A 20,174-nucleotide genomic window follows, 5' to 3' on the forward strand; every position below is an offset into this window, starting at 1 on the left:
AAACAAACTGTGAGAAAAAGGAAAGAAAAAATTTCGTCCAAATAACTTAAATAAGAGCACATGTTTTTCTCTCTCTTTCACTTTAAGTGATGTGAGGAAAAAAGTGTATTTTTGGATCTCACACTCACACATGACAAGGATTACAACTGTTTTTACAGTAATATCTGCAGGAAAAAACATTTTTCTTAACTATTTGACTGTAGTAGTTAACCCTTACATTTTATGAAATGCAATGTCATTACAGGTCAGTTTATTAGACTGAGACTGTTAATTAGTAATGACCAAATGTTTGTGTTAGAAAAATATGTATTAATGTGTGTATTAGTAATATGCTTAGTGCATTCAGAGCCTAAAAGAGTTAACACATTTATTCTATTTCATGCTGCATAAATCTGTACAAACTGCAGTTGCTTTCTGACCTTGTATTGTCAGCATAATCTTGCTTGTGCTTTGGAAATTTACTGAGAAGCAGATGATTTCTGCTTGTGTTAGGAAAATAATGAATAGAACAATATTGCTTATATGAAACTCAGACAAGAAGTTCCACTGTGCTATGAGAACATACACAGCTGTAGAAGTTATAGATAATTAGTATAAAGCCTGCTTGAAAATATGAACTGCAATCAGCATTTGCTTGTATCTGAATTAGAAGAGTACCTTGAAATGTAACACTGTACAATAGACGCTTGTAAACGGATTAATAATCACCAAGGCCAGGTTGTTTTTCTGAAAAGTTTCTCACAAATCTAGTCATGTCAGCAGAAAATCTGAAGTAACACCTGCTGTAGTACAATGCTTAAAGTTGTGTTTGATTACGTCAGCTTAGAAGGCCATGTCTTGTAAAACAGTATAAGAATGAACATACTTCCTGTTAGTAGTTAGACAAATCCTTGTATTTGCATGTTTTTGTCTCCTTGCTGCAAGTAAATTAAAGTGCCTTAACTGAACCTTACGTGTATTGATCTTTGAAGTTTTTTCCTTTGACAGATTGGTCCTTCGGACCAGAAACCTTCACTTCGCCTCGGATCAGACAGGCCAGGTGGCTTGAAACCGTACGGGGAAGAAACCACATCGGTTCTTCTTATTTGAAAACTCCTCCGACTGAATTGTCGTACAAAAGAGGCCAGCCACTTTTTGATCTGCGACTGAAGGATGGGTTTACTCGAACCAGGTGATCAATCACGAAGGCTCAGATAAGGTGAATCCACCTTCTTTTTTCTGTTTTAGATCAGGGACTAGATTTGAATTTGTTCTGTTAGAGACTTTGTTTATAAGTCAGGGACAGAAAGATTACTGTCTTGTCATAGATCAGGGAAACAGAGCAGGTAGGCAGTCATTCTGAAGAGATTATAAAAACATCCGTGGTACCACGTTAAAAATAAGGTGTTACATAACGATTAAAAGGGTAGAATAAAATGGGTAATAATTGTACAAAAAGGTCCCAAAAAGCCGCCGTTAACCGAAGACGCAAAATACATGCAGTCACAGCGTGCTGATAATATTAAATACTACTCAAAATGGGTTAATAAGTATGAATTTGATGGTAAATTAGAAAAATCCTCGCTTGTCAAACTTGTCAGACAGCTTAAAACCGATTCTAAAGGTTGGATAAAAAAGCAACGTCAATTAGGAATTCCTCAGGCATACAGGTGGATTGAGGAAGTAAACCGAAGGGAACAAAAGAATAATAATTCAAAAGCAATGTTTTTAGATAAAGAAGACAATAACTTAGTAATAGCATCAGCCCCTCCACCTCCCTTACCAGAATATGAGGCAAGTGAATAAGTTAGTCCACCCCTGCGATATCCTGCTGTCACTGTAAGTAGAGACACTACAAAAGCAACACCGTTTATTAGAGATCCCATCGAGATCAGGTCTCGAACACGGGCAGGAAACTCAAAAGGGGACATTGAGTTATATCAAATGGGTAGAAATCCACTATTTATGAGTGAAGAAGAAGAAATATGCCCACTTATAGAAGTGCCTAATCCTCAGGCAGGGCAAGAAGGTCAGGACCCAACTATTCTAGTGTATAGACCCTGGACTCCGGAAGACATCTGGAAAGCCACTGAGGAAATTCCCCATCCAAAAGTTAATTTTAGAAAGTTCTTAGAAGATTTGCAAGGAACGAGGCTGAGTTATAATTTAAATGGAGAAGAGGTAGAAAAAGTAGTCAGACAAATTGTGGGACCAGATTGGCACATGATTAGTGGCGACTGGAATCCCTGTGATATTGCGCTCAGGCCCCTCCCACATAGCAGCGCAGAATTAGACAACAGAGTGAAAGGTCTTACAGACCGAATCTCTGAGAAATGGAAGCCTAGGGCAGACAGGACTTGCATTAATCAATGCATCTAACAGGAAGGTGAAGCTATTGACAGGTATTATGCCAGACTATTAGAATGTTTTAATAACCATTGTGGAATGTAGGTTCCTGAAGATCAGACACATGATTCCCCATATGAGCAGCAGCTAAAGAATGCATTTCTGAAAGGCAGTATTGCACCCATCAGCAGCTTTATTACAAAACACATGGTAGATCATCGTACAAGCAGGTTACAGTCATTGCTTGAGTATGCTAGACATGTTGAAAGGCATTTTAATAGCAAAAAGAAAAAGAAAGCCCAAGTATTTTCTGTAGAAGATGGAGCAGAAGTATATGTAGTACAGTCCGGGAAAAAGGGCAAGAGAAATGTCCAGGGAAACAAACAATCTGATCAATGATCAGAGGACTTTGAAGGGCGAAAGAAAAGGGGTGAATGTTTTAAATGCGGTAAGAAGGGACACTTGGCAAGGGATTGCAGGAAAAATAAGAAGGCAACCATGGAAGATAAGGAGGGTGAGGACTGACTATATGATAGTCAGGAATCACTAGAAGGGGATAGCAGAGAAAGGACAAATGAGTATGTGATAGAGGGAGTAGAGAATGTGACAGAAGAAATAGAGGAAGTGCAAGAAGTCACGGATAGTGAAGAAAATGAAATATTGGATTTGGCTTTATTGAGCTTAGAGCTCTAATTAGCAGACACGAAACCAGAAGTTACACTCCTGGTAGAAGGGAGGGAAGTCAGATTCTTGTGTGACTCAGGGGCATCACGGACCCTGGTACATCCCTCCAAACTGCCAGAGAATTCAGAGTCACCTGATTACATATTAGTGAAAGCAGCTAATGGACAGCTGTATCGGGAGCCTCTCTCCCATAATATTGTGGTAACTGATCCTGTTTCAGGAGTGACCCAGAAAAGTAAAATTGTTGTTTCTGCAAAATGCCCAGTAAATCTCTTGGGCAGATACCTTATGCAGCTATTTGGTATAGCAGTAGTACCGACTATGCAGGGTATGGAAGCACAGCGACAAGTTGATACCTTTGCAGTGCAATCGGAGGGTGAAACGTATTATTGGTACAACCAGGGCTTGGTTACAACTGGTCCAGGGGCAGTGACCGAAGAGTTGATGAACGTAGCTGTCAGCAAGTTCCCCTCCCTTGACATTGATAAACACCATTTGTTGCACTGTACTCTGTATTATTCTAATACACCAGGACCTGATAAGGAATATGAGCAAGAATTGTTTAGAAATTTTGCAAACAGATTGATATTATGTAATCTGTACTGGGACACAGAAGGGAAAAGTGTAGCCAGCTGTTCATTGTCCCAGGAGTTCTTTGCACTCTATAAATCTAATCAATTACCACATGTTAGCTTAATGTAAATTGGGTAGACTTAGGAGAAAATGTCACGAGATGGGAAAAACAGACAGAGTTAGAACTGTCAGAACAGGGAATACAAATGCAGAAGTTGAATTGGATAACTCAGACCCACCCAGCTGTACACTTGCAGTCTAGCGAGGATAGCTGATTAGCACTCCTATTGAAGGAGGAAGAAAATGCCTTACAGAATATACCAGAAAATCTCTGGTCAACAGGAAAATCAGATGTAGGACTTATTCGTACAGCGGATCCAGTTACTATTATGCCAAAGTCAGCATTTAGACCACAAAAGAGACAGTATCCCTTAAGAAAAAATGCAGAGGTAGGAATCAAACCTATTATAGCAGCTTTACTTAGGGAAGGGGTGCTGGTGGAATCTCCTGATTCACCATGTAACACACCCTTATTTCCTGTTAGGAAAGCAAATGGAGAATGGCGTATGGTCCAAGATTTACAAGCTGTAAATGACGCAGTAATACCAAGGGCACCTACGGTGCCAGACCCACACACCCTGTTGAATGATTTAAAACCTCAACAGAAATATGTTTCTGTGGTAGATATCAGCAATGCGTTCTTTTCGATACTGATACACCCTGACAGTCAGCATTGGTTTGCATTCACATTTCAGGGGAAAAGGTATACATATACATGACTACCACAGGGGTATTGTGAAAGTCCAACAATATTCTCACAAGAAATGGCAAGCAACTTAGCGGGGTTTACCCCACCAAGAGGTAGCCAGATTTTGCTTTATGTTGATGATATCCTGCTGGCATCCCCCACCCAGCAAGATTGTAAAGAAGACACTATAGCGCTATTACAATTTTTAGCCACTGAAGGACATAAAGTAAACAAAAATAAACTGCAGCTTTGGAAAAAGCAAGTTAAATACCTAGGATATGTAATATCCAAGGAGGGTACGACATTAGATGAGGACAGAAAAATAGTGATTTTGCAAGCACCAAAACCCACTACCAAGAAGGAAATGATGTCTTTCCTGGGTACGACTAATTTTTGTCGGAGATGGATTTCAAACTATGCTTTGGAATCTGCACCATTGACTAACCTGATTTATAAAAAGCCTATGGCAGCACAGGATTTGTTACAATGGACACCAGAAGCAGAATCTGCTTTCTACAAACTGAAACAGTTAATAGCGTCCTCATTAGTTTTGGGCTTACCAAACTATCATAAATGTTTTTTCCAAACTGTAGATTGTAAGCAAGGTTATATGACATCAGCAGCATGGGGACAAGCAATGCCCTATTGCTTATTATTCATCACAACTGGACCCAGTGGCACAGTCTTTACCTCACTGTGTACAAGCAGTAGTTGCAGCTGCAATGGCAGTACAGGCTTCGGCCTCAGTAGTGTTGTTCCACCCTCTCACATTGAGAGTGCCTCATGCAGTCGCAATTATTTTACTGCAAGAGAAGATAGCATATCTTTCCCCTGCTAGGCATCTTTCCTGTATGACTATACTGTTGAGCCAACCTCATATGACAATTGAACGATGTACGACTTTGAACCTTTCAACCTTGCTCCCAACCCCTGCAGATGGCACACCATACAGCTGCCTGCAGGTGATTGAGCAAAAGACACTGCCTAGAAAAGATCTTATGGATGTTCCCTTGGATGATGCCGAGGTGGCATATTGCGTGGATGGCTCATGCAAAAGGGGTCCTGCAGGACAGAACCTAGTGGGATATGCAGTAGTTTCTGACACAGACATTATAGAAGCGAAATCTTTACCACACAATTTATCTGCACAGACAGCAGAATTGATTGCCTTGACACGGGCATGTACCTTAGCAAAGGATAAATGTGTAAACATTTTTACTGACGGCCAGTACGCTTTTTCTACTGTACATGTTTTTTGCGAAACAGTGGAAAAATCGTGGAATGATAACATCTACTGGCAAACCGATTAATCATGCACAGTTTATTTTAGATCTTTTAGAATCTATTCAGTTACCTCAGAAAGTAGCTATTTGTAAATGCACAGCTCATACCAAGCAACAGGATAGGATTTCAAAAGGTAATGCGAGAGCTGATACAGCTGCAAAGCAGGCAGCTTCAGAAGTATTTCTTTTGAATGAGGAATTACAACCCTCTGAGATTTTACACTTAGAAATGTTAAAAACAATGCAGACACTTACTATGAAAGTTGAAAAACAAAGATGGATAAAATGAGGAGCAATTCTTGAAAAAGGGCTGTACATCTCTAAAGAAAGGAAACCGATATTGCCATCTAATTTGTTTAGATATGCAGCTTTGTTGAGCCATGGGCAGAGCCATGTCTCAACAGGGGGGATGGTACAGCTGGTGAACTGAGTGTTCACGACATATGGCTTCTCAAATTACTCTAAAAAATTCTGTGCGGTATGCCATGTTTGTAATAAAGATCATGCACAAGGGGCGTTAAAGCCCAAGCAAGGGAGTTTCCCTATACCACCGTATCCATTTCATACTATCTGTATGGATTTCATAGAGTTGAATAAATGTGAAAATAAGAAGTATTGTCTTGTCATTGTAGATATGTTTTCCAGATGGGTGGAAGCCTTTCCAACTAAAAATCCAGATGCTTCAACAGTTGCCAAGGTCCTGGTAAAAGAAATCATCCCTAGATTCGGAATTCCGGAAAGGATCTACAGTGACAATGGCACACACTTTGTGAACCAGACCATACAACATTGTTGCTAAGTAGATTTTTCGGTATTTCTTTAAAAAAAACATTGTGCGTATCACCCACAATCTGCAGGACTAGTAGAGAGACACAATGGGGTTTTGAAAAGTAAGTTAAGGAAGTTAATATCAGAAACACAGAGAAATTGGGTGTACTGTCTGCCCCTGGCACTACTGTCTGCCCCTGGCACTATTGAGCATGAGAACTGTTCCAAATGCAAAAGGACTGACTCCCTTCGAAAAGCTCTTTGGAAGGGCTTATTATACACCTCAGTGGAAATCTCTTATGCCCGCAGACCAGGAAGCTGATGGTACATTAGCAGAGTATATGCGTAAGTTATTAAATTCTAAACATTTGTTGCAGTTAAATTCTGTTTCAGATAAAAAACGAACCAGACCGTCAGAAGTGGCAGTGCCCCCTGGAGCGTGGATCTGGCTGAAGGTAGTTAAGAGAAAAAAATGGACGTCTCCAAAGTGGGAAGGTCCATATCAAGTACTTTTGTCAACACCCACTGCAGTCAAGATAGTAGATCGAGCCTCTTGGATCCACCTGATGCACTGTAAGTTAGTTAAAAACTTCGAACTGGACAAAAATCTTGTTACATGCCAAGAGCAAAAATGATAAGAGTCCAGAAGAAACAGGAATGCAGAACAACCCTTTCCTCAGAAGCATTGCATAATCATCCTGTTAACTGCATTAGTGACAATAATCTTTTTGTTCTGGCCTTTCCTTTTCCCAGCCACACAGACTGAACTGAATAAACGTGAAGCATTACTCATAAACTGGCATCCAAACTTTAACACTTACCAGGCAATTAAATATGTGTATGCTGAGACTTTTAACGTTTCGAATTGCTGGATTTGTACAGCTTTGCCGACAGCATACAGGGGATTATTAATGACTATGGTCCCCCTAAGGGTCAATGAGACCTGGGAGAACTTGATTTATAATACCTCAACCATTACAGCACAAGATAAAATAGCATTGCACTTGTCTGTTCCACAAAAGGGAACTGTGTGTTTTTATAAAAATGATAATGTTCAAGTGGGTTGGAGCAATTGCAATGTAACTGTTCCTTATAGATGTTACACTAAGGGTAACAAAGTAGATCTTTATTGTAATACAAACTATGATTCATTTCTTGGATTGATGCACAAAACACTTGATGAAGTAAAACATAATTCTGTTCTTTATAAACAGCTGTCTACAATTGATAGAAAAATGTTTCATGCAGGGCGAGTGTATATTCATAGCAAGGTTACTACTAAAGTAGAGGACTGTTATTTTGTGTGTGGTAGAAAGGCATACAAATGGTTACCTGAGAATTGGTCCGGCAGTTGTTTTTTGGGTTACCTGGTTCCGGCCATACGACACACTGCAGTTTTGCCTCATGGGAAAATTCGAAATGTCCGAGAAGTCGTCAAGAAACCTGTAAATCCAGTGGGACAAATCGATGCGCATTGGAAAGACCATCACTCTCTAGGCAAAGGGCTGACACACATGGACTTGAGTGATAGCGTTATATCGTGGACAGTCATATTACCAGCATATGGAGCAGTGAAATCGATCTGGGAGCTGAGAAAACTGTCAAAACTTCTCGAAGTAATGAGCAATGCAACTTTTTCTGCTCTCGAATTGGTGACTGATAAACTGAATGCTATGAGAACTGTAGTGTTCCAAAACCACATGGCTCTCAACTTCACCCTAGCGGCGAGAGGTGGTACGTGTGCTTTAATCCAAGAAGAATGCTGTTCGTATATTCCTGGCCATAAGCACGAGATAGACAATCATCTTGAGGTAACTCAGCAAGTGTCGGCCATGACCAAACTAGGCCCAAACCCACTGACGGACTTTTTCCAGAAATGGTTTGGGGGGTGGGGTACCATCCTAATGAACATTCTGATTGCCATTTGTGTAGGAATGCTCCTACTGGGAGTATGTGTTTGTTGTGGTATCTCCTGCATGAAAAGACTAGTTAAAGACCTAATAGACATTTCAGTTTCTGAAACCTTATATCAAAGTACTGAGTTTGAAGAACTGTTAAAAGACTAAAAATGCTTTCATAAGTTTAAACTGAATGACTCTCTTAACTGCAAATCCTGAGTGGAAGAGGTTAGGAGAAGAAAACACACTGTTTATGCTTATTTTGAAAGTAGAATAAAAGTATTAATAGGGGGGAAATGTCAGAAAAATATGTATCAATGTGTGTATTAGTAATATGCTTAGTGCATTCAGAGCCTAAGAGTTAACACATATAGATTCATAGATTCATAGATTAGTACTAGGCTAACTGCCCTTGCGAGCCATTTTAAGCCTAGACAATTATCCCCTGTGAGATTCAAACATTGTACATTGTGTCTTTAAGCAAACACCTTAACCATTAGGCCATCCACATTTATTCTATTTCATACTGCACAAATCTGTACAAACTGCAGTTGCTTTCTGACCTTGTATTGTCAGCCTAATCTTGCTTGTGCTTTGGAAATTTACTGAGAAGCAGATGATTTCTGCTTGCGTTAGGAAAATAATGAATAGAACAATACTGCTTATATGAAACTCAGACAAGAAGTTCCGCTGTGCTATGAGAACATACACAGCTGTAGAAGTTATAGATAATTAGTATAAAGCCTGCTTGAAAATATGAACTGCAATCAGCATTTGCTTGTATCTGAATTAGAAGAGTACCTTGAAATGTAACACTGTACAATAGATGCTTGTAAACGGATTAATAATCACCAAGGCCAGGTTGTTTTTCTGAAAAGTTTCTCACAAATCTAGTCATGTCAGCAGAAAATCTAAAGTAACACCTGCTGTAGTACAATGCTTAAAGTTGTGTTTGATTACGTCATCTTAGAAGGCCATGTCTTGTAAAACAGTATAAGAATGAACATACTTCCTGTTAGTAGTTAGACAAATCCTTGTATTTGCATGTTTTTGTCTCCTTGCTGCAAGTAGATTAAAGTGCCTTAACTGAACCTTACGTGTATTGGTCTTTGAAGTTTTTTCCTTTGAAAGTTTGATAATGAAGTTCTATTTTTGAAAGCACTTGTTTGTTTGTGTCTTTCGGCTTTTCCCGGTTAGGGGTCGCCACAGCGGAACTCAGTCCTATTTTTAAATAATGGATATATCCAAAACAAGTTGGACAACATTACTGAGCAAGTTTAAAGTAAGAGATGAATTAAATTTCAACCTATTTTAAAATGGAGATATTGTCCCAAATTTCCAAATTCAAGGCTTTACACTTCCTATTAGTGTAGGTGTGAGCAATATCAAAAGTAGTATTTTAGACAATTAGAAGATTATCAGTGGAAATCAAGACCTAATTAAGTTTATTGTTCTTGAACCAAATTTTGTTTTCAAAAAGACAAGTAACATTCAAAATTTAATATAGAGAAGAAGCAGTGCCATCAGCAATATGTCTATTGCTCCATATGGTATTTATCCATGCTACAGTTGTGAGTTGTGCAGATTTAGTTACACAGAGCATAGAGTTACTCCAGAACATCCAAGGCAAGAAAAAAACTTAGTAAAGCAAGAAACACTTGTATGATAGAAGGAGTTGTTTATTTGTCTACCTGTTATTCATGAAAGCTTCTATGTGATTAAATGACAGTATTACTACTAAAAGTGTATTGAAAGGTCAGGTAATTTTATAGCATTAATACAGTAAGTTGATATATGTTAATATAGTTGATTAGCTTTTTTTAATTATTTACGTTTATTATTTTATATTTATTGTATACTTTGTTGTGATGTGTCAGCTGATCAGTCACATAACATGTACTTTGTTATAAAAGGTTGATTACTCATTATAATTGTAGGTTCTGGAGAGATTCTTGTTTATATTAAAAAACAAAAGCATTTAACTTTATCTGGTCTACATCCCAAATCTATTTGCTTAAGAGTTGTGTTTTCAGTTTGTTTAGCTTTTCAATGCATTTTTTAGTGTATTCACTATATTTATGAGCAAAAGAGCTTTTTCTGGTCCCCAATTTAGAGGAGTTAATGGGGGCTCCAGATCAAAACTGCACAGGTCTTCAGATAACCAGGCTACACACACACACACACACACACACACACACACACACACACACACACACACACACACACGTAATTTTTCTAAAAGCTGTGTAATACACAATTTTATATATATATATATATATATATATATATATATATATATATATATATATATATATATATATATATACATATATACATATATATATATATATATATATATACACACATATATATATATATATATATATATATATATATATATATATATGTATATATATATGTGTGTGTGTGTGTGTGTGTGTGTGTGTGGACTACTGCTGTTCATTGAGTTTTATTATGTATGCCATTCACATCACTGTGTGGGTACTATGCCCCTTATATGTTACACTGTTTATGTTTTCTGCAATTATGCACCTATTGTGATTAGAACTTGCCTTCAAACTCTTTACATGAAGGTTAAGAGCCGAGCAGTAACAACAGATGTCAGAGCAGCAATAATGCGGATCTGTCAAATACTGTTTCACCATGTGAGCTTCACTGAATCATGATCCAGACTTTATGCATGCTGTTCTGGCCTGCATGAATAATGTATCTTATGCAAGCAAAACCTGTTGTGCACAATGACACAGAGGTGTCTTAGACTGTTAATTGTGAATACCTTGATAACTGACAACCCAGGCACTAGCTATCCGCATTGCACAACATGTATCGGCATCAGGCCCAGTGCGTTATTTACATTGGCAATACTTTTTTTAATGTTTTATGTATGGTAATTAGCTTTGCAGGTTTTCATTTATAATTCTTGTGAATGACATATTCTAAAAAATTTAATTAGTAGTGAAGAAATCTATTCTACTTGTCTATGCAGCCTAATGACTCTGGGCTTAAAATATACTTGTCCTGCTTATGATAAAGCAGTGATGACTTAGTCCTGCATTCATTTTTTTTTCTAGCTGTAATTGTTGGCTATTTAACAGTGATTCAGTCCACTCAGAGTGTAATTAAACTTCTATTATTAATACTCAATTATTCAAAGTAGCACTTAATGCAATCTGAATGTAATCTGGTGTTTTGAAAATCATTCCTAGTTTCAGAGAATGGGGGCTAACATGGCTAGATATGTATGTTAAATAATTTTTTTCTGCATGTAAATTGCTTCTGAGGACATGCCCCCCCATAGACAAAATGGTGATCATACTTAGCCATGCTGCACACACAGCCTGACAAGCATTTCACGCAATGCCTCCACAGGACTCAGTGAATAATCTATCTTGTCAGTACAAGCCCCCTCCCAGATAGGTACACCCATCCTCCCTGTCACACCACAGACACCAGAGCTGCTAACAAAACTTGGGCCACCTGAGCCATAGTCATTTGCACCACTCAATTGGTTATCACTAAACTTTTTCAGTGCTAGTTTCCTGGACCAAACTCTTCTCCGACCCACTAAAGATGGAAACCTTCTTGACCTCATCCTTACAAATATTGCTCCCCCATGTGCTGTTCCACCATGCCTGCAAACCCCACAGTGCTAAATGACCACACCAAAGCCTGCCTCTTATCATTTACTGCGAATCTGGAAAAAAACAATAGTGGTATCTCTACTTCCCAGGGATTCAAGAGTAGTGACCCATCTGAAGCAAAATCTGCCATATGTACCTCTGAGTTCTGCTCACATCTAAATGTCCCTATACACCAGCAGATACAGAGGGAAATTCAAGAATAAACTTCTTTGGTGGAAATGTCATCTAAACAAACATTATTATAATAAGAGGAAAACACTGCTTGTTATATATAATAAACCCCCTTCCTCCCACTATGATCAGGAAATAAAGCTGATCAACAAAGATTTCAAGTGCATGATTAAGAAGTGTAAGACAAGTTATGGACTAAAAAATTGCTACCTCTTCCAAGGGCAATCATATAGCCATTTTCAATTACATCAAGAAATTCTGAAGCAATTGTATAACTGCACTGAGCACCTATTCTAATCTCAAAGACATTGCCAATGCCCTACACAACAAAATCAGTTATAAGTGTACCCTAGATATGCACCCCTGTGTTCTTCCTTGTCCTCTCCAAGGCACTACTGATCCCGATAATCACATTCTACCACCACATAGAAACACCAGGCTGTTCAAACCAAGAACCAAAGACACCAAAACCAACTTGCAAAGCTGGAACAAGAAGCAAAATGCAGCGTAGTAGACAAATGCTTTAATAAACAGTTGAGCACATTAGACAGGTTGTAACAAAGAGACTTCTTCAGAACACCAACTTAGATAAACATTTCAGTTTAAATAACTCTCCTATTGTATGTCACATGACAAAAAACAGCCAACCATCATTAAAGGTAAATCAAGTGGAATAAAATATTATTTACACTCTAAATTTAAAATACAATAAACATATCAACCATATAAAACCTTGAAATATGTTATTAACTAAATAATCTATTATACAAGTTAAACTTTTAAAGAAGTTAAAATATTAAAGAATGTAACTTTAATACACTCATAATGGATAAACTCTCGTTAAGACCAGGGTGAATACAGGCATTAAGCCTGATCTGCCATTTAAGTTCTCTAAGTTCAATGATGTCATTGTAAAGAGCCACCCCTTGCATCTTTAGCTACTATGTCCAAACCCATAAATTCAAAACAATGACTGGGAAAAATTGAAATATGCTTTGCTAAGGCATTATTAATATTCTGTTTCCTGGTGTCAAGTATATGTTCGTAAATTTGTTCTTTGAATTTTCTTTTAGTTTTTCCCACATAGTAACAGTTACATTGTCTGCAATGCGCCAGGTAAACAATCCCCCCCTTTATTACAATTTCAGAAAAAAATAGTTTTCAGCCATATACCATTAATTTTAACACCCTTTTTCGTCATAAGGTACTTGCACTGGTAACAGGCACCACATTTAAAAGTGACACTTTTCTTCTAGGTAAAGCTCTCATCCACATAATTTCCCCCCTCTAGTATCTGTTTAAATGACCACCCTTTTCTATAAATGACCTTGCGGGTATTCCCCAAAATATCGGTTAGTCCCTCAAAACAGGAAAACATATTCCAATTCTTCCTTAAGATGTCCATTATATATGTACTACCACTGGTAAAAGTCACAATAAAGGAGACAAGAAAATTATAGTTATCACCTGCTCTATTCTTCAAATGGAAAAATTTGGAAACTTCCTCATTGATTTTAAGTACAGGGGGGTAATAACCATTCTTTCTTTTCTACTTAACCTTAACTAGAACATTTTGCACTAAGTTCAAAGGGTAACCACATGACAGAAATCTATGCATTAGACCTTTTGTCTCCAATGCAAAACTGTCTTCATTGGTTACCATCCTAGAAAGACTTACAAACTGTCCTTTTCATAGCTTCATAGGTTCATACTAGGCTATCTGCCTTATGGCATTTATAAGCCTAGCCAGAGTGAGTTTGGCTTTCGCCACTCATTTTAAATTAATTTTGCTATGCCCTTTTTCGAGGTTAGTATACTGTGCCTCTGTCTAACAGTGACACAGAAGTGATACCCGGGGTAAACCTACGATCTCCCATCCACTCATCAAGATTCCTCTTGAAGAGAGTCAATGAGGGACTCTGCCTAACCTGGACTGGGATTTTATTCCAGAGTGAAGGGAGCCTCTGGGTTATGAATTTGTCCCTCCAGCTTGTCCTATTTATTTCAGTGCTGAGGTTCAAGTCTCTCGAGCACGTAGCTCTATGGGATTTGGATTTTCTGAGGTGCACCATGTCCATTAATTCCGGGTTGGACATGGCTTTATACGTCAGGCACAGATCGCCTCTGAGCAGGCGGTATGCCACTGAGTAGAGCTGGAGTTTCTTTAACCGGGCAGCATATGGCATCTGTTTGAGCCCTTTGATCCTCTTGGTGAGGTACTTTTGGGGTCTTTCCAGTTGCTGCAGGTGTCTGGTAAGGTACATCCCAAAAGGGGCATTGTACTCAATTATGGGCCTGATGAGGGATGAGTAAAGAGGCACAATGACCTCCCCTGAACTAGATGTGAATCCCTTCATGATTAGGTGGGCTATATAAAATGTTTTTCTAACCACTGTGGCCACATGGTTGTCAAATGAGAGATTGCTATCAACTTGGATCCCCAGGTCCCTAATTACTTCTTCTGTACTTAATGGATTACCACCTATGTGGTAATTTGTGGGCACTTTGTTTTTGCCAAAGGGGATGACTATACACTTTTTGGCATTTAGCTTGAGGCCATGGCTCTGGCACCAGTTGTCTGTTTCTATGAGGCCCTTTTGGAGGATGCTTGTGTCGGCTGGAGAATCGATTATGGTGCCCAGTTTGCAGTCATCTGCGAACTTGGTCAGCCACAGTTCTTCCGTGTTGGCCTGTACCTCTGAGAAATATATACCGAACAAGAGAGGTCCCAGGATTGAGCCTTGTGGGATGCCACTTGTAACTGGTTTGGAGTCTGACATGGCTCCAGCAATTCTAACCATGTGGGTTCTGTCCTTGAGCCAGTTTGCAACCCATCTAGTGACATAGGGGTTTATACTTAAGCTGGTGAGCTTATCTATAATGCCGGAGTGGAGTATTGTATCGAAGGCTTTTGCAAGGTCCAGGTAGGCTGTGTGGACCACCTTTCCCTTGTCAATTGCTTTGGTGACTGTTTCAAAGAAATCAACCAGGTTTAAGAGGCAGGATCTGCCCTTAACAAAGCCGAACTGGGTAGGATCCAGTGTCTGTAGGTCCCCAATATCTTTATTTATGAGGTCCATGATGATCCTTTCCATAGCTTTGCAGACCAAGCTAGTCAGGCTTATGGGGCGATAGTTTCCAGGATCCGTTGAGGCACCACCTTTGTGGAGAGGGACCACTGTTGCTGTACGCCACTCTTTGGGTACATATCCTGTAGTAAGGCTGAGATTGAACAGTAGTTTTATATTTGGGTTTAGCTCTTCTTGGAGTTCATGTAGGACGCAGCCTGGGACACCATCTGGTCCTATTGATGCTGTGTTTTTTTGCTTTGGAGAGGGCGGCTCTTACCTGAGCATCTGAGATGTCAGGGGGGCAGCACTCTGCTGGGATAGATATTTGCCGTTTTGGTGGGGAGGGGGGGAGAAGTTTGCGCTGAACCTGTCAGCTAGGATGTTGGCAATGTCTGTGGGTTTGGTGTATTTTTTGTCATTTTGGACTAATTCTGAGCATATCAGGGAATTCCCACCCAGGTTCCTAACATAACTAAAGAAAGCCTTGTGATTATCCTTAGTGTCCTGTGCAATTTTTCTCTTGAAGCTGTCCTTAGACAATTTTATGAGTGCCCGTAATTTTTTGCTAATACTGATCAGAGATGCCTTCCCTTTTTGGGATTTTGCTCTATCATGTAGTAGCTTCCTCCTTCTATTGTATAGTTTGTTTATGGCTGGGGTCCACCAGACAGGATGTCTGCCTTTGGAGGATTGGGTCTTGGTTTTATTTGGGATTGCATGATCCATGCATTCCTGAAGGTGTTCATAGAATTTGTTTATAAAGGATTATGCGCTCTGGGCCATATTTTCCACAGGCCCGGGGGCTTTGAAGGATTCCACCTCAGTTTTGAGGAATGTGAAATTTGCTTTAGAGAAGTTTTTCACTGTGGTTTTCTGGGCAGGGGGTGGGGTCGGGATGTGAATATCCAGTGAGATTAGTTTATGGTCTGATCTTACCAGTGAGGGATACACTTCTGGTCTGGAGCATACAGTCCCCATGTTGGTGATGATCAGGTCCAGTATGTTTTCCCTCTTGTGGGAGTGGTAACAAGTTGTTCTATAGCATCTGAGTTTATAAATTCTAGGAACCTTTGGGCTAGGGTGTTGGAGCTAGAGTAATGCTCCCAGTCTATGTTTGGGTAGTTGAAGTCGCCCAATATAATGGTGTTTGGAGAGACCTTCATATTTTCCAGTGTTCTCAGGAAGGCCGAGTGGGGTTCCTGGGTTTGGGAGGGTGGTCTGTAGCAGGCTATAAACTAGAAGGCAGTTTTACCCACTGTTAGTTGCACATGGATAGTCTCTGATGCTTCGTGCTGTGCCACCAACCTGGAGGTGTGGGTATCTTTGACGAATATTGATACTCCCCCTCCTTTTGTGGTTCGGTCCAAGTTTTGCGGCCGAAAAGCATGGTATGAGGTATAACCTGGTAGTGCTGGGGTGCTCTCGGGAGCCTTGAACCAGGTTTCTGTTACTGCACAGATATCGATGTTCTCCATGCTAAGGAGAGTTTCGAGTGCATGCATCTTGAGGTTTAGACTTCTGGCATTGAGTAGCATTACTCTTAGTTACTTATCCCTTGTGATACCTATGGAGGTGGGTTTGTCTTTTGAGCCTTGCCTAAAAAAGGCACTATGGGGGTAGCAAGAGCCTTTGCCAATATCCGAAAGCCCAGGGGTGACAGGTGCAAGCCGTCCCTAGCGAAGCATCGTGGCTTGTCGAGCATGTCATCCCAGGCTGACAGGCGTTGGATCCCCTTTGAATGACACCAATACTTAAGCCAATTGTTGAAATTGATCATCTTGTCTTCATATTCTGGCATCTTTCTTGGTGAGGGTAAGATGCTACTCAAGGTCAGGGTCATACCGGCCTGGGCTACATGCTCAGAGAGCTCCTCTATGTCTCTTTTCATGTAGTCCAGGGAGGTACGTCTCAGGTCATTCACACCAGCATGGACAATGACTGAGTCATATTTGTACTTGCCTTGGAGTGACCTGAGTGCTTGTGTTATGTGGCGGATCCTAGCACCCAACAGGCAGCTCACCGAGACCTTCTGCTTGTTCAGCCTGGTGAACGGGACGTCAGTGTGCCTGACGATAGAGTCAACTATTACAAGTGTATCAGGTGTGTTGTTTAGCCTTAAGGGCTGTGACTGTTCAGCACATTGGCTTTGTGAGCTATGTGTTGCACGTGTTTTGTTTTGGGGTAGCGGTTGCTTGGGTGTCTGCTTTGGAGGTCTCTGCTGCTTAGGAGATTTTTATTTAGAGCCTCTGAGTATGTTTTTGTGCGTTTATGTGTTTGGTTTGCTGTCGTGGTAGGTCTATGTGAGACTGGAATTGTAGTGAGTGTGGTTTCCTTCTCCTCCTGACTGGTTACGGTTACGGTTTTACTACCCCTCTTTTTTGATGTCCCCGATGATAACTGTCAAAATGAAGGAGACTATTGGAGTAAGTCAGGTTTCTGTATATATTACTAATAAGCCTCCTATTGCTGGCATCCTTACAAATGTGTACATCCAAATATGTTATAACAAATATGGTAACATTAGAGGTGAACTTAAGAAAAGGTGTAGTGTGACCAAGATAGTCAATAAATGCATCTAACTCTTCTGCTGATTTATGCCAGACCAAAAACACATCATCAAGGTAACATAAATAGAATTCCCAGGGAAGTGGGTTTGAAAAATTAAAAACAAAGTTCTTTTCCCATTGTATTAGAACTATGTTAGCAAATATGAGGGCACATGCTGCCCCCATAGCAACACCGTTCTTGTATAAAAAGTAATGGCCACCTATATATACAAAATTATTCTTCAGGACTAATTCCATTAAGATAACTAAGGTGTTAACCAAACTGTAACTTAAAGACGTATTTTCAGCCAGAAATTCATGGAACCAGTCCAACCCTGTATCATGTGGTATCACATTAAATAAGTTGATTACATCAATTGTACAAAACAAGGAATCAATGTTCAATGTTGTTTTCCTAAGTTTCCCCAGGAAGTCCCAAGAATCCTGACAAATGTGGGGGTGCTCATCCAAGACATTTTTGTTAATTTCAAATCTATAAATTTTGCCAAAGGGTGGGTTTTAGAACTAGAGGCATTGTCAATGGGTCTCATAGGTGGATCCATAAGATCTTTATGAATCTTAGGTAGTCCAAAAATGGATGGTATCTTAGGGGATTTCACATCTTAAAAACACCATTCGACATAAGAAATTTCACCCTGATCTAACATATCCTTGAGCAACCAATCAATTTTAGCATATGAAATGTGTATATAATTTAATACTATATCTTCATAGAAATTACCATAATATAAAAATTCAAACATTTTGTTAAGGTAGTCTTCATTGTTCATAATGACCACCCCACCCACCCACCCCCGCCTTATCAGGCTTCATCACCCTTAGAGTTTTGTTGCAACATAACTTTCTCAAAAGATCATTTTCAACTATAGTAAGATTCAAATTGTTGCAACCAACACCCTCCTTCAATAGGTTTCTAAATTCAAAATCACACATTTTGTCAAACAAAATAAGAGGGGGTAGCAAGGGGTGGGTTGTAAAGACTTCCCCTAGTAACCAAACTAGTGTTGTTCCCAAAATCGTTGTCTTTAAACAATAACCTGAAATTCAATTTTCTCAGAAATAGTTTAAAATCAATTATTAATTCATCAATTCTAGCTCATTTGCAGGGGAACAAAACTAAAACCTTTACTTAAAAGGTCTGCCATTTTTACATCAAACAGTCAGTGAAATTGTATATAAAAAAGTCACCTTTTTCATTTTCACTACTATCCAAATCCGAACACAAACTGTTTTCCACAAAGTCCATTAAATCCACTGGTTCCTCTTCCGATTGTAATTTCTCCTCCCTTGCTGGGCATGAAAGCCGTAGTTGTTCCCGTTCCCATTCTGAAGTGCCCTTTGATGTTCCCAATGGATCTTCAACCTCTCCAAACGTTAGAGGAGGTCCCTGTCTAAAGGGACCAAATCATTCCAGAAGACATCATCCATAACAAGGTTTTCATTGGTAGATGACTCATGACTAGAAAAAGTAACCATAGCAACTGATTTGGGATACGCCAAACCCTTAGAGTAGTCCAATTTATCTCTAGCAAATGTATCTTCATTTTTGCCCTTTATATTAACAATGCTCCTGTCAACTGAATTAAAAATACCCAAGAACTTATCTTTATGTGGTTTCAACAATGAATCCTTGGTAATAGCTGATCAGGAAGTAAAGCTGATCAGCAAAGATTTCAAGCGCATGATTAAGACATGTAAGGCAAGTTATGAACTAAAAATTGCTACCTCTTCCAAGGGCAATCATATAGCCATTTTAATTTTACATCAAGAAAATCTGAAGCAATTGTCATAACTGCACTGAGCACCTATTCTGATCTCAAAGACATTGCCAATTCCCTGCACAACAAAATCAGTTATACGTGTACCCTAGATATGCATCCCTGTATTCTTCCTTGCTCTCTCCAAGGTACTACGGATCCCTATAATCACATTCTACCACCACATAGAAACACCAGGCTGTCTCCTGCGTGGTGTCAAACACAACTCTAATCAACCTACCCTTAGCAAAGAGGATCTCCTACATCAGATGCAAGTATTTTCATTAACTGTGGCCTGTCCACTGATTTCTACAGATTACAAGCCCTCCTGCCCTCTTTAGTAATGACTGCTAACCCTAACCCTAACACTTCCCCTTCCTCCACCCTAACTCTACATCTTAAAGTCAGTAAAACCTTCTCATAACACTGCCACTATTTTGACAAATTTGAAGCTAGTGTTATGGTGGTTTAGTTTTAATATTGGGAGAGGAAATAGGGATATTGTTATAATCACAATAGGTACATATGCAAAAAACATAAACAGTGTAACATGTAAGGGGCATAGTACCCACACAGTGATGTAAATGGCATACATAATAAAGCTAAATGTACAGCGGTAGTCTGCACACACACACACACACACACACACACACACACACACACACAC

The 20,174-nt window shown here is 39.4% G+C and overlaps 1 protein-coding gene across 2 annotated transcripts in view; it reads right to left on the reverse strand.

Moving 5' to 3' along the window:
• ACOT12 (acyl-CoA thioesterase 12) overlaps positions 1-20,174 on the reverse strand; it is a 772,547-nt gene that overhangs the window by 390,812 nt on the left and 361,561 nt on the right. The gene's annotated exons all lie outside the window — the stretch shown is intronic.

Source organism: Protopterus annectens, chromosome 2.part2 (genome assembly GCF_019279795.1).
Source record: "Protopterus annectens isolate FY-2018-M chromosome 2.part2, PAN1.0, whole genome shotgun sequence".
NCBI lineage: Eukaryota > Metazoa > Chordata > Ceratodontiformes > Protopteridae > Protopterus > Protopterus annectens.